Source organism: Ornithorhynchus anatinus, chromosome X1 (assembly GCF_004115215.2).
Source record: "Ornithorhynchus anatinus isolate Pmale09 chromosome X1, mOrnAna1.pri.v4, whole genome shotgun sequence".
Taxonomy (NCBI): domain Eukaryota; kingdom Metazoa; phylum Chordata; class Mammalia; order Monotremata; family Ornithorhynchidae; genus Ornithorhynchus; species Ornithorhynchus anatinus.
In genome coordinates, this window is record NC_041749.1 from 35,888,200 (window position 1) to 35,899,457 (window position 11,258).

The following is an 11,258-nucleotide window of genomic DNA, read 5'->3' on the forward strand; positions in this document are numbered from 1 at the left end:
AGATGGACATTAATATAAATAATAAATAAATAAATGAGGCCATAATCTTTCCTCCCAGCCAGCGGGATGAAAATCAGGCCCAAGAAAAGCAATGTGACTCTAGGGTGTGGGAATGAGAAAGGAAGATGTATCCCTCTCCTTTTCAGGTTTTCAAGGTTTAGCTCTGAGGGGACTAAAATGAGCCTCCAGATCTTGGGACTAGCCCAGGGAGATGGAGATGACCTCATCTGGGCTCAAGGGGTCTTGCCCAGTGTCAACTGACCCTCACTGTGGCCTTCTCAATGAATGGAAGTTCATTCCAGTCACCATCAATCGGTTGTATTTCTTGAGCACTTTCTGTGTGCGGAGCACTGTATTAATCACTTGGGAAAGTTTGATATAGTTTAATATAAAAGAATTGGTACACATGTTCCTTGCCCACAAGGAGCTTACAGTCTTCAGGGGGAGAGAGAGAGAGACACTCAAATAAATTACAGCGATGGGAAATAGTAGAGTAATAGGATATTTACATAAGTGCTGTGGGGCTAGGGTGAGTATCGCTAGTCCTCAACCCAAATATGAGAAGCGGGATGGCCTAGTGGAACGAGCCCAGGCATCAGAATCAGAGGATCTGGGTTCTGATCCCAGCTCCACCACTTCTCAGCTGTGTGACCTTGGGCAAGTCACTTAGTTTAGAGGCACAATCCACCATGGAAAAAGCGTGTGCCACCTCCTGCATTTATTCCTAGAAAAGGTTTACTCTTTTTAGATTTTTTTTCTCAAGAATTTTCTCTCCCCTAAATTTTCCACCCTAGGTCCATGGGCCTTCTGAGAAAACGTCCTTTCAGGGACAACATCTCTCCACCCTAAACTAACTGCTGGGTCCTGCCAGGAGATCCTCGCGGGGCCTGGGCGGCTCCAATCATTATCCTGAATGGTTCAAAGCGTTTTCCCTCCCTTTGATTTTTATTGGATCTGTCGCTTGAAAGCCTTGGGAGTAATAATACAGTTTGCTGCAGGTTTAGTTTTGTAATGACTAATATAAAGTCCGTGCACAAGCAAAAGGAAGTATATAACTAAATGATTACTGTTTAATAATTAGAATGAATTAAAGTCATTATGTTAATAAATGAGGCTTGGCTAAATAGAGCCATTTTGCTCTGATTAAAAGGGCTGTGCCAAGGGCTGCAGGATCCTGAGGGAGAAAGAGAAGCCATGGAAGGTAAGGGGAGGCGTGAGGTGGTGGGAACTGGGAAACCAGAAAAGCTGTCTGGAGAGCAGTAAGAAGGAGGGGCACAGAGGCAGCTTCTGGGGAGTCTGTTCTCAATCCCACACTGGTCTGAGCTGCCTCCCAGAGGGGACCCCCTTCCCGCAAGACCCCGCTCCACTGTGGAGGGCCCAGTGAAAACCCAGCGGTCACCCATCCTTTTTCCTAGCCCAGGTTCCCACCCACTTGAAGGCCGATTCCAAGGAAGCACTGGGCGTGTTCTGGTGTTCCGGGCAGCCCCGAGGAGCTTTTGAAGTGGAGGGGTGTGTGCTTGGTAAAGGCGGTGATTACAGAGGGGCCAGGACGGATTGCTCTAACCAGCTCGGCTGCTTCCAGGGAAGATTCATCCTCCTCCGTGAGGAACCTGCTAGTGGTGAGGGTGGGTGCAGGCTCACGACGATCACCAGAGTGGTCACTCAGAAGTGGAGCGGGGCTTTCTTGGGGCGCAGATTTCTAGAGGACCTCGGAGTAGGCACTGGGCCACTGGGGCCAGCCTCCGGGTAACAGGATTGCTAAATTGTCCAAGGCAGATGGATGTCTGTTCATTCTTACAGACCTCCGAGGTTGGAGATTCTAGCCTTCTGAGAGGGGAAGGAGATGGCTAGGAACCAGTTCTGACCTTCGAATGGTTCAGTTCTCCATCTCCGAGCCTTCCGATCACCTCTGCCATCCTTATTTCAACTCTTTAAATCCTGCCTCCTGTGGGAAGCCTCCCCATATTTAAGGGGCTGTCAGTGATCATTTTCTGGGGGGGACCAAACCCCCAAGCTGGAGCTTGAATACTTTGAGATGAGGGGCTCTGGGCTGCCTTCTGACTCCATGGGCCTCCTTCCTGACTCAGCTTCTAACTCATCCTGATCTCTTACCATCGACAAGGTCATGTACAACATGCACTGTGCAAAGCGCCAGGGAGAGTATAACACGACTTCAATGGTTTGCTCCCTGCCCTCCGGAGGCTTTCAGTTTCAACTCTCAAGACCCAGAACCGGAGTGCCTCAGTGGGAGGATGCAAACCTGGGTCATGGTCTCCAAGGAAGTGTCTTGTGCTGTCTCAGAGGGCACGGAGATCCCACGTACACCATTTCCCCAGTTTGACTCGGAAGCAGCGTGGCCTAGTGGATAAAGTATGGGCCTGGGAGCCAGAGGGTCTGGTTCTAATCCCGGTTCTTCCACTTGCCTACTGTATGACCTAGGCCAAGTCACAACTTCTCTGTGCCTCAGCTTCTTCAACCACAAAATGGGGATTCAATACTTGTACTCCATTCTCCTTAAACATTGAGCCCCAGGTGGGGCAAGGACTGTAACTGCCGTGATTAACTTGTATGTACCCCAGTGCTTGGAACAGTGCTTCATACATAGGGTGCTTAACAAATACCATTATAAAATATATATGTGTATACATACACTTATAAATGTACATGTTTTCTGCCAGAGGAGCTTCTGAGGGGCCCCCCTACCTTCTGCCATTTCTAACCCCTTTCCAACCCAGCCCAACTCCAGGAAGAAGCCAGAGAGCACAGAAGAAGCACAACCCACCTAACCCCTTGTCCCAGGCCGGGCTGTTCCTACAGCACTGTCCCTCCCCGTCAGTGGGTCCTGGCCCTTGGAACCTCTGAAAAGTACATTTCCTTTAAAGAGTATCCCCCAAATGGTCATGAAAAAGTGGTATCCCTGGACCATGGGCTTAAATGTCTCTAGAAATTTTTGTAAGATTAATAAGCCTCTTCATTTCATTGCACTCAACCCCAAAATCGCTCTGGGCCATGCCTGAATGGGGTCCCCTGGGAACAGAGGTTGCAGACACATATCTCTGACCCTAGGGCTGAAACCCAGGATGATTTGGGCCCTGGGTTCAAATCCCAGTCAGCTGAGACCTTGGAACACATCCAGGTAGAGGTCTCAATTTAGTTCCTGTGACCCAGGGAGGAAAGACCCAATAACACTTTAGCAAAACAGTTGGCCAAAGGAGTCAAGGCTCTGTCTAAGGTGACCAGGAGTCTTGATTCAGGGGCAGGCAGTCGCAGAGAGTGGGGTCTGTCCCACCTCTGGCTTCCGAAAAACCAAAGGGGGGAAAAAGGGGAATCTCCCTCCTGGCTTTTTTCCCCCCATAGTTCTCCCATTAGCTGAAATTGAGGGACATTCTAACCTTGCCATTTTTCTCCCTGGTTCTTCAGAAGCCAGAGGTGAGACAGACCCCACTTTCTGGGACTGGAACCCCCCACACCCCACCCGCCGCTCTGATTCTGAACAAAGAGTCATTCCAATCCAGTTAGGATATCAGCCAGGTGGATGAAAGTAAAGGAACATCCAAACCTTCCTCCCCTGCAGTCCCTGCTCAGAATTCTTGCTGACTCTGTAGTGCCTAAGCCGAACTCGCGATGCCAGGCCCCAGGCTGTTCCATCCCAGCTCTTCCCCTCCCGGTTCATTTGGGACCGAGGGCTGCCAGCATCCAGGGTCTCCGAACTGTCCACCTTACCCCAGCTCAACTCCTCCCTGTCCTTCCCATCCCCTGCCAGACTCCTGCTCTCTCCACCTCACTTGACCTTCTCCCTGCCTCCCCCACCCGACCTGAGCCGTTCCCTGCCCTCTCTATCCTCTGCCAGACTCCGCCCTGTCCTCTCCAAACCAGCCGGGCTCCTCCCTGTCCTGTCTTCCCCAGTTGGGCCCCTCCCTGCCCTCTCTTCCCCAGTCATGCTTCTCCCTTCCCTTCCCACCCCAAGTATGGCTCCTCCTTGCCCTCCCCATCCCATCTGAGCTCCTCTTTCCTCTCTCCACCCCAGCTAGGCTCCTCCCTAACCTCTTCATGTCCCCCCAAGTTCCTCGCTGCCCTTCCGCTCCCAAGAAGCCAATGAAATGTGATTTTCTGAAATGAGCAGGGCAGAGGGGGTGAAACCCTCGGGCGCTGGGGATAAATACAGAATCTGAGCCATCTCCCCCATCCAACCCTGCTCCCAGAAAAAATGCTGTCAGCAGCTGAGAGCAGGAGTGGAGCAGGAGGTGGGCCCCGAGCTGGGACTGGGCATACATCTCCAAAATGGAAGTCTCCATGCCATGCCCCGTGGAGGGTGACTCCAGCCCGAGTCACCCAGGCACACCGCTGGCTCGGCTTGATACGGCTGAGCGTTCCCACCGCATCATCTGGCTGGTCGGTCTTCTCCCGGCTCCCGGTGAGGCTCCTCGAGCCCAGGAAGACTAATCCATTCCATGCTAGGACCCAGCAGGTTTCCGGTTCCAGGCAAGAGACTCTCGAGTTCATTAGGGGGGATCGGAAGTCTGCCAGCCCCCGACTCACGTCATGTCAATTGGAGAGGAGCCCCCCAGCCTGCAACAGAATATTTCCTGGTTCAGAGGCTGCCGCTCTTGGCCTTAGGCTCCTGGACAGCATTAATTTACAGGGCTCCAGAAAGGAGAGGAGCCCTTCTCTGCCGATTGAGTTACACGCAAGGCCCGACCCGTTTCCTGGCTTAACTAATAAAGCCAACTGGAAAGGAAGGAGCTTTCGATCAGTTAGCAATTGGGAAGGTGCAGGAATTAGGCAAATTAAGCCCCGACTCGCTCTTGTTCAAAGAGAGATCGAGGGACATCGGGATTGAGTTTCCCCTTGCCCCCCGAGGCTGTCCTCTCTTAGAAGCTCCATTAGGAGGGACCCAGGGAAAGAGCCCAAATATTCCCAGCCTGAAGAAAGGGAAGGGAGGGAAGGGCACAGAGAGCACAAAAACACTCCAATCTTTGATCCCGCACACCTGCCCCTTCAGACCCCGTGACTGGGATGAAGCGTTTGGCTTATGGTCCTTGGTCACTCAATCTCCGCGTGGTAATGCGAGTGTCCTTCACTCGGGAAATAGCCCGCGAAGGGAGTGACCCATCTGGCCGAGTTTGCTACAAATCTAAGATGGCTTCAGGAAAGGTAGTAGCCTAGTCTCTGGTCAAAGTCACCAATCCGTTTAACCCCTTAAAAAAATAATAGTAATGATAATTGTGGGTTTTATTAAGTTCTTACTGTGCGTCAGGTACTGAACCCAGTACTGAGGTCCTCAGTGGGTGTCACGGTAGGAGGAGGGGAAACGGGTATTGAATCCCCATTTTGCAGGTAAGGGAACTGAGGTATAGAAAAGTTAAATGATCTGCCCAAGGTCACCCAGCAGGCGATGAACAGAGCTGGGATTGGAACCCAGATCATCAGACTTCCAGGTTCCTGTTCTTTCCACTAGGCCACACTGCTTCTCTCCTTCAGGCCCTTCCTGCTTTTCTCCCCTAGTCCAGACTCCCCCTCAGGCTGACCCTCCTGGACAGTGTGTTTGCTTCTCTTGGTGGCTTTCTGGTTGGCTGGGGATGGAGGGGCAGGACCCCCAAAATTACACTCACGCCCCCGGGCCCATAAGAAGGAGCACTTGTAGAGCGTCAGATTTGGAAAATCAGATCAAGACCCGTCTTAAAAGACGCTGCCTAAATGGAAAAAAAAAATTAAAACTTCCCTCTGGCTTCAGGGGGACGAAAAAGTTCCTCGCTAATGAGAGCGGGCTACCCTGTAGTTTTGGGGGCGGCTTGGAAAATGAAAAACTGTTTATTATTCAGCCGTTGGTTCCAAAGTGGGGAAAACACTGTTTATAAGAAACTTCAAAAGGCTTTCTCAGAGCTATCAATCCCTTAGTGCCCGGATCTTTGCCAAATCAAATTAGGTTATTTTACTTGATATTGAGTCTGACAGGCAGAGAGAGTTGTGAAAACCAGAATCCCAACTGGCCCTGTGGCTGGAATTCAGGCCGTTCCTCCGTCGAGATTCCAACGGGAGTCTCCTTCTGCTTGGGGGATTAGGTTTCTGTCTGTATTTATCTAGTCTGGAGATTGACCTCATTGTATCCTAGTCTCCTCCTGATGCTCAGATTCCTCAGGAAGGGGAGGAGGCAGCAGCAGAAGTTGTTTGGGCTGGCAGCGGCGGGCTCCCACCACATGACGTCTGGGTGCTGCCAGTGACGGGGGAGTCTCCCCGCCCCACATAGAGCACGCTACTATGCTAATTTCGGGGCGGGGGGGGGGGGGGTGGGAAGTAGAATATCAGATTTCTTGACAGCCTTGGGGAAAGAGAAAGAAAACAGTCTCCCAGGCCTCATCCCTGGAGATTCGGATTCTGACCAGGGTGGTATATGCCTCACAGGGCAGGCTGCGGACACAACCGGGTCACTTTGAGGGAGCGATCATTCCCTCCTGGGTCCCTTGGAACAAATCGGACCTGAAGCGAAGCCTTATTGCCTCATATCAATCCGTCAGTCAATCAGTCAATTACTCTGTGCAGAGCACTGTACTAAGTGCTTGGGAGAGTACAATAGATTAAGTAAGAACTGTCTCCAACCTTAAGAACCTTATACTCTAATGGAGGAGATGGGCAGACAGAAATTATTTACCAATACAGAAGCGTGGCCTAATGGATAGAGCACGGACGGACCTGGGAGTCAGAGGACCTAGATTCTAATCCCAACTCCGCCACTTGTCAGCTGTGTGACTTTGGGCAACTCACTTTACTTCTCTATGCTTCGGTTACCTCATCTGTAAAATGGGCACTGAGATGGGAGCCCCATGTTGGACAGGGACATTGTCCAACCCGATTATCTCGTATGTACCTCGACGTTTATAACAGTGCCTGGCATAGAGTGAGCTCTTAACGAATAATAAATTAAATACCACAGTAGACAAGAGTTGGTAGACATGTTCCCTGCCCACAGAGAGTTTACAGTCTAGAGGGGGAGACCAACATGAACATAAATAAAATTACAGATATGCACATAAGTGTCGTGGAGCTGAGAGGGGGCTCAATAAAGAGGGCAAATCCCAATCCATAGCGTTATCTGAACACCCGAACACCACCTCTGGGCCCTCGTCTCCCACATATGCGCACTTTGAAATGGGAGGACAGTGATTGCGTTGCATTTTGTTGCAAATCGTAGAGGACTCCATATATTTTAGGAGTCTTTGTGACCCACCCTGGGACAGTGGGAAACCAACTTGGAGAAAAACCGTCAAATGCCTTAAGCCTCTTGTAATTGGGTGAGGCGTTCACCGCCACCATTCGTTCCTTCATTCAATTGTATTTATTGAGTGCTTACTGTGTGTAGAGCACTGTACTACCATCTGCACCATCATTATCCCCATCGTCATCACCATCAGTGGTGCTTACTGAATACTTACTTTGTGCAGAGCACTGCACTAAGCACTTGGGAGAGTGCAGTCCAACAGAATTGGTAGACATCTTGCCTGTCCACATCAGTCAACATCATCGGAGTTATCGTCAGTATTTACTTAGCACTTGCTGTGTGCAGGGTTTGAACTTGACAATTGGGGTCATAAACTCAATTAATCAACCAATGGTATTTAGTGAGTGCTTTCTCTGTGCAGAGCCCTGTACTAAAATTAGGAAAGTTCAATTGAGTATTATAATATTATATGTGAGTACTCTGGATGAGGGCATGGAACCTGCCCTCAAGAACTTCATAGTAGGGGTTGACCTAAAATGACCTGAAGCAATTTTTAAGATTACAGATTTCAAGAAAAAAAAAACACCCCAGTATTCAGAAATCAGTCCATGATTCGAATCTGTAGATATTTCCACCCACGAGGAGTCTTATATGTATGGGCGAAACTCAAGACATTGGGTTCAATTTCTTTTGGAAAAGATACCAAGAATTTTAAATGACTTCATTGTTTCTCACAGCTTGATCCATCTGCAAACTTAGATTTTGCACATATCTGAGATGGACAAAATTCGAAAGCCTCTTTTCTATTCAATTGGATGTCCTGCTGTTACCGAAATATTGTCCGAAAAGCCATTAATAGGATATTATTGTCTTCCCCCTTAGATTGTTCCTTAGGGACCTCTATAAAATGCTGTCAGGTGGTTAGTACAGTCCCTTGAACCTATCGGTAGGTATAGCAGCGTGGCTCAGTGGAAAGAGCCCGGGTTTGGGAGCCAGAGGTCGTGGGTTTGAATCCCGACTCTGCCACTTGTCAGCTATGTGACTGTGGGCAAGTCACTTAACTTCTCGGTGCCTCAGTTACCTCATCTGTAAAATGGGGATTAAGACTGTGAGCCTCTGGTGGGGCAATCTGATTACCCTGTATCTACCCCAGCGCTTAGAACAGTGCTCTGCACATAGTCAGCGCTTAACAAATGCCAACATTATTATTATAGTCCAGAGTTCTACCCTCAGCAGGAGCCCAGTACAGTGTACATCAGTGTAAATCAAGTACAGCGCTCTCAATCCACCACTCAATCAATGGTATTTATTAAACATTCTTTCTTTAATGATATTTATTAAGCACTTACTATGTGCCGAGCACCTTACTAAGCCCTTGGGAACGTACAGTATAACGAAGTTGATAGATGCGATCCTTATCTACAAGGAGCTTACGGTCTTCAGGGGGAGACCGGCCTTAAATTACAGATAAGGGAAACAGTAGAGTAAAAGGATATGTGCGGAAGCGCTGTGGAGTTGGAGTATCAAAGTGCTTAATGGGTAGAATAGTCTAGTGTACCCCTAAACTGTAAACTTATTATGGGCAGAGAACGCGTCTGTGAATTCTGTTGTATTGAACTCTCCCAGGCACTTAATACAGTGCTCTGCCCATAGTAAGCACTCAATTACCACAGATTGATTCCATGGATGACGCAGAGGGGAGAATCAGTCTGCACAAAGCTTGTGCTCCATCAATGAGGTCGATAATGATGAAGCAGCATGGACTAGTGGATAGAGCACCGGCCTGGGAGTCAGAAGGAGCTGGGTTCGAATCCCAGCTCCGCCACTTGTCTGCCATGGGCCTTGGGTAAGTCACTTCACTTCTCTGTGGCTCAGTGCCTTCATCTGTAAAATGGGGATTAAGATCGTGAGCTTTCACGTGGGACATGGACCGTGTCCAATCCGGTTAATTAGTATCTGCCCCAGAGTTTAGTACAGTGCCTGGCACTTAGTAAGCCCTTAACGAATACCATTAAAGAAAGGAAACAGACAAAGAATGCAGTTTTAGGGACTTTTCGGCCCAGAAAACAAGGCCGGGCGTGACTGCTGAGGTGATAGTCCTGGCTGGGGACCTATAAATGAGGTCTGCACAGGAAACGAGATTTAGAGCAGGGATGCAAACACTCACCGCAAGAAGCATTTACAAGCTACAAATCCAGTTGTTAATTTCAGGCTATCAAAACCAATTATTGCATCTCAATCCTTCAACAGCATCTGATAATCGCCATCCCACAGGCAATCAAGCTGGGACAAACATCCAAGGCAGCTGGGACTTCTTAAGCATATTGCATGGGTTTTCTTCATTCAAGGAAGAATATTAAGATTTAATTTTATTTTATTTACAGGCCAGCTCTTTGGTAGGGGGTAGGGGGTGGTGAGGAAGGGAGAGAGAGAGAGGGAGGGGAAGAGAGAGGGGAGAAATGGAGGGAGAGGAGAAGAGAAAGGGAAGGGGAGAAGGAAAGAGGGGGAGAGGGACAGAAGGAGAGGGTGAAGGGGAGAAGGAGAAAAAGAAAGGAAAAGAGAGAAGAGAGGAAGAGAGAGGGGAAGGGAAAAGAGAGAGTTCTTTGATACGGCTGGACTTCCACATACCAAGCAGAAATGTATATATGATTTGCCCAGGGAAGACAATAGATGCTGACTTGGCACAATTTTTCCTTCCAGACCCCTCAAGGACCCAGAAAAGCAAATCAATGTCTGGCTGACAAACCCAAAGGGATGGCAGGGACCAGAGGGCAAACACATTGAAGACCGTTTCTGCAAAAAGATATCTCTGGGAACGTGTGAAGTGTTTACGGTGGATCGGACAGCTCCCGACAGCCTTTTTCAATTAGAGACTGGGGGTGGTGGTTGGGTGGAAACTGGGGTTGGGGGGGGAACTCTAGCAATGTGTGAATTTCAGACTAATCACCTTCAGGTGCAGCTTGGCGGCGGGCTTGGCCGTGAAGCTGTGCGGAGGCCGATGTTTGGCTTGTCTTATTTAAAGTTGGCCTTCTGCCTCCACCTCTCTACTTTTTTATTTATTTATGGTATTGGTTAAGTGCTTACTTCGTCCCAGGCACTATACTGAAGCGCTGGGGTAGAGGAAAGATGATCGGGTGGACACGGTCCCTGTCCCACTTGGGGCTCACAATTTTAAAACCCATTTTACAGATGAAGGAACTGAGGCACAAAGAAGCGAAGCGACTTGCTCATGGTTACTCCGCAGACTAGTGGAGGAGTCAGATCTAGATTCCAGGGCCTCCGTCTCCCAGGCCCATGCTCTTTCAGCCAGGCCGCACTGTTTCTCACACTCTGCTACTTTCTGGAATTACTCGGGTCAACCCCTCTTCCCGAGCACGGGCCTGGGAGTCAGAAGATCACGGTTCTAATCCTAGCTCTGCCTCCAGTCTGCTGTGTGACCTGGGTTCTAATCCCAGCTCCGCCACTTGTCTGCCATGGGACCTTGGGTAAGTCACTTCACTTCTCTGTGGCTCTTAACGAATAATAAATTAAACAGCACAGTAGACGAGAGTTGGTAGACACGTTCCCTGCCCACGAAGAGTGTACAGTCTAGAGGGGGAGAAACATTAACATAAATAAATAAAATTACAGATAGGCACATAAGTGCCGTGGAGCTGAGGGTGGAGCTCTGGAGCTAAGGTTAGGATCCAGGTCCTTAGACCAAAGAGAGACCTGCACAGCACCTAGCTTTATGGAGCACCCTCTCTCCCCACCACCATGCTCCCACACCCATCCCCAGGAAGGACTCTGTGCCCTACCTGCCCTAGGATTTTGATCAAGCCATGCAAGTTCCTCAGGTCTCTCTAGGCAGCAGGGCAATCTGTGCCGGGCAGAGGGGACCAAGGGGACCCTGTGGGGATGACCAAGCGCTGCTATTTAGGCCCAGGATCCAGGGTCAAACGACCTCGGGAGCGATCTGCTCCATTGTCACCGTGGAGGACTCTAGGACTGAAGCAATGACATCCCTGTGCCTGGCCCCAGCCACGACTGTGGCTCTGATGCT

At 49.6% G+C, this 11,258-nt stretch overlaps 1 long non-coding RNA gene across 1 annotated transcript in view; it reads left to right on the forward strand.

Moving 5' to 3' along the window:
* Positions 1 to 10,236, forward strand: part of LOC114806347 — a 120,870-nt gene extending 110,634 nt beyond the window's left edge. Inside the window, exons 3-4 of the long non-coding RNA XR_003754374.2 lie at positions 1,151 to 1,201; positions 9,917 to 10,236. This is a non-coding gene — a long non-coding RNA (uncharacterized LOC114806347). The remainder of the gene's footprint in view (positions 1 to 1,150; positions 1,202 to 9,916) is intronic.
* The last annotated feature ends 1,022 nt before the right edge of the window (positions 10,237 to 11,258 follow it).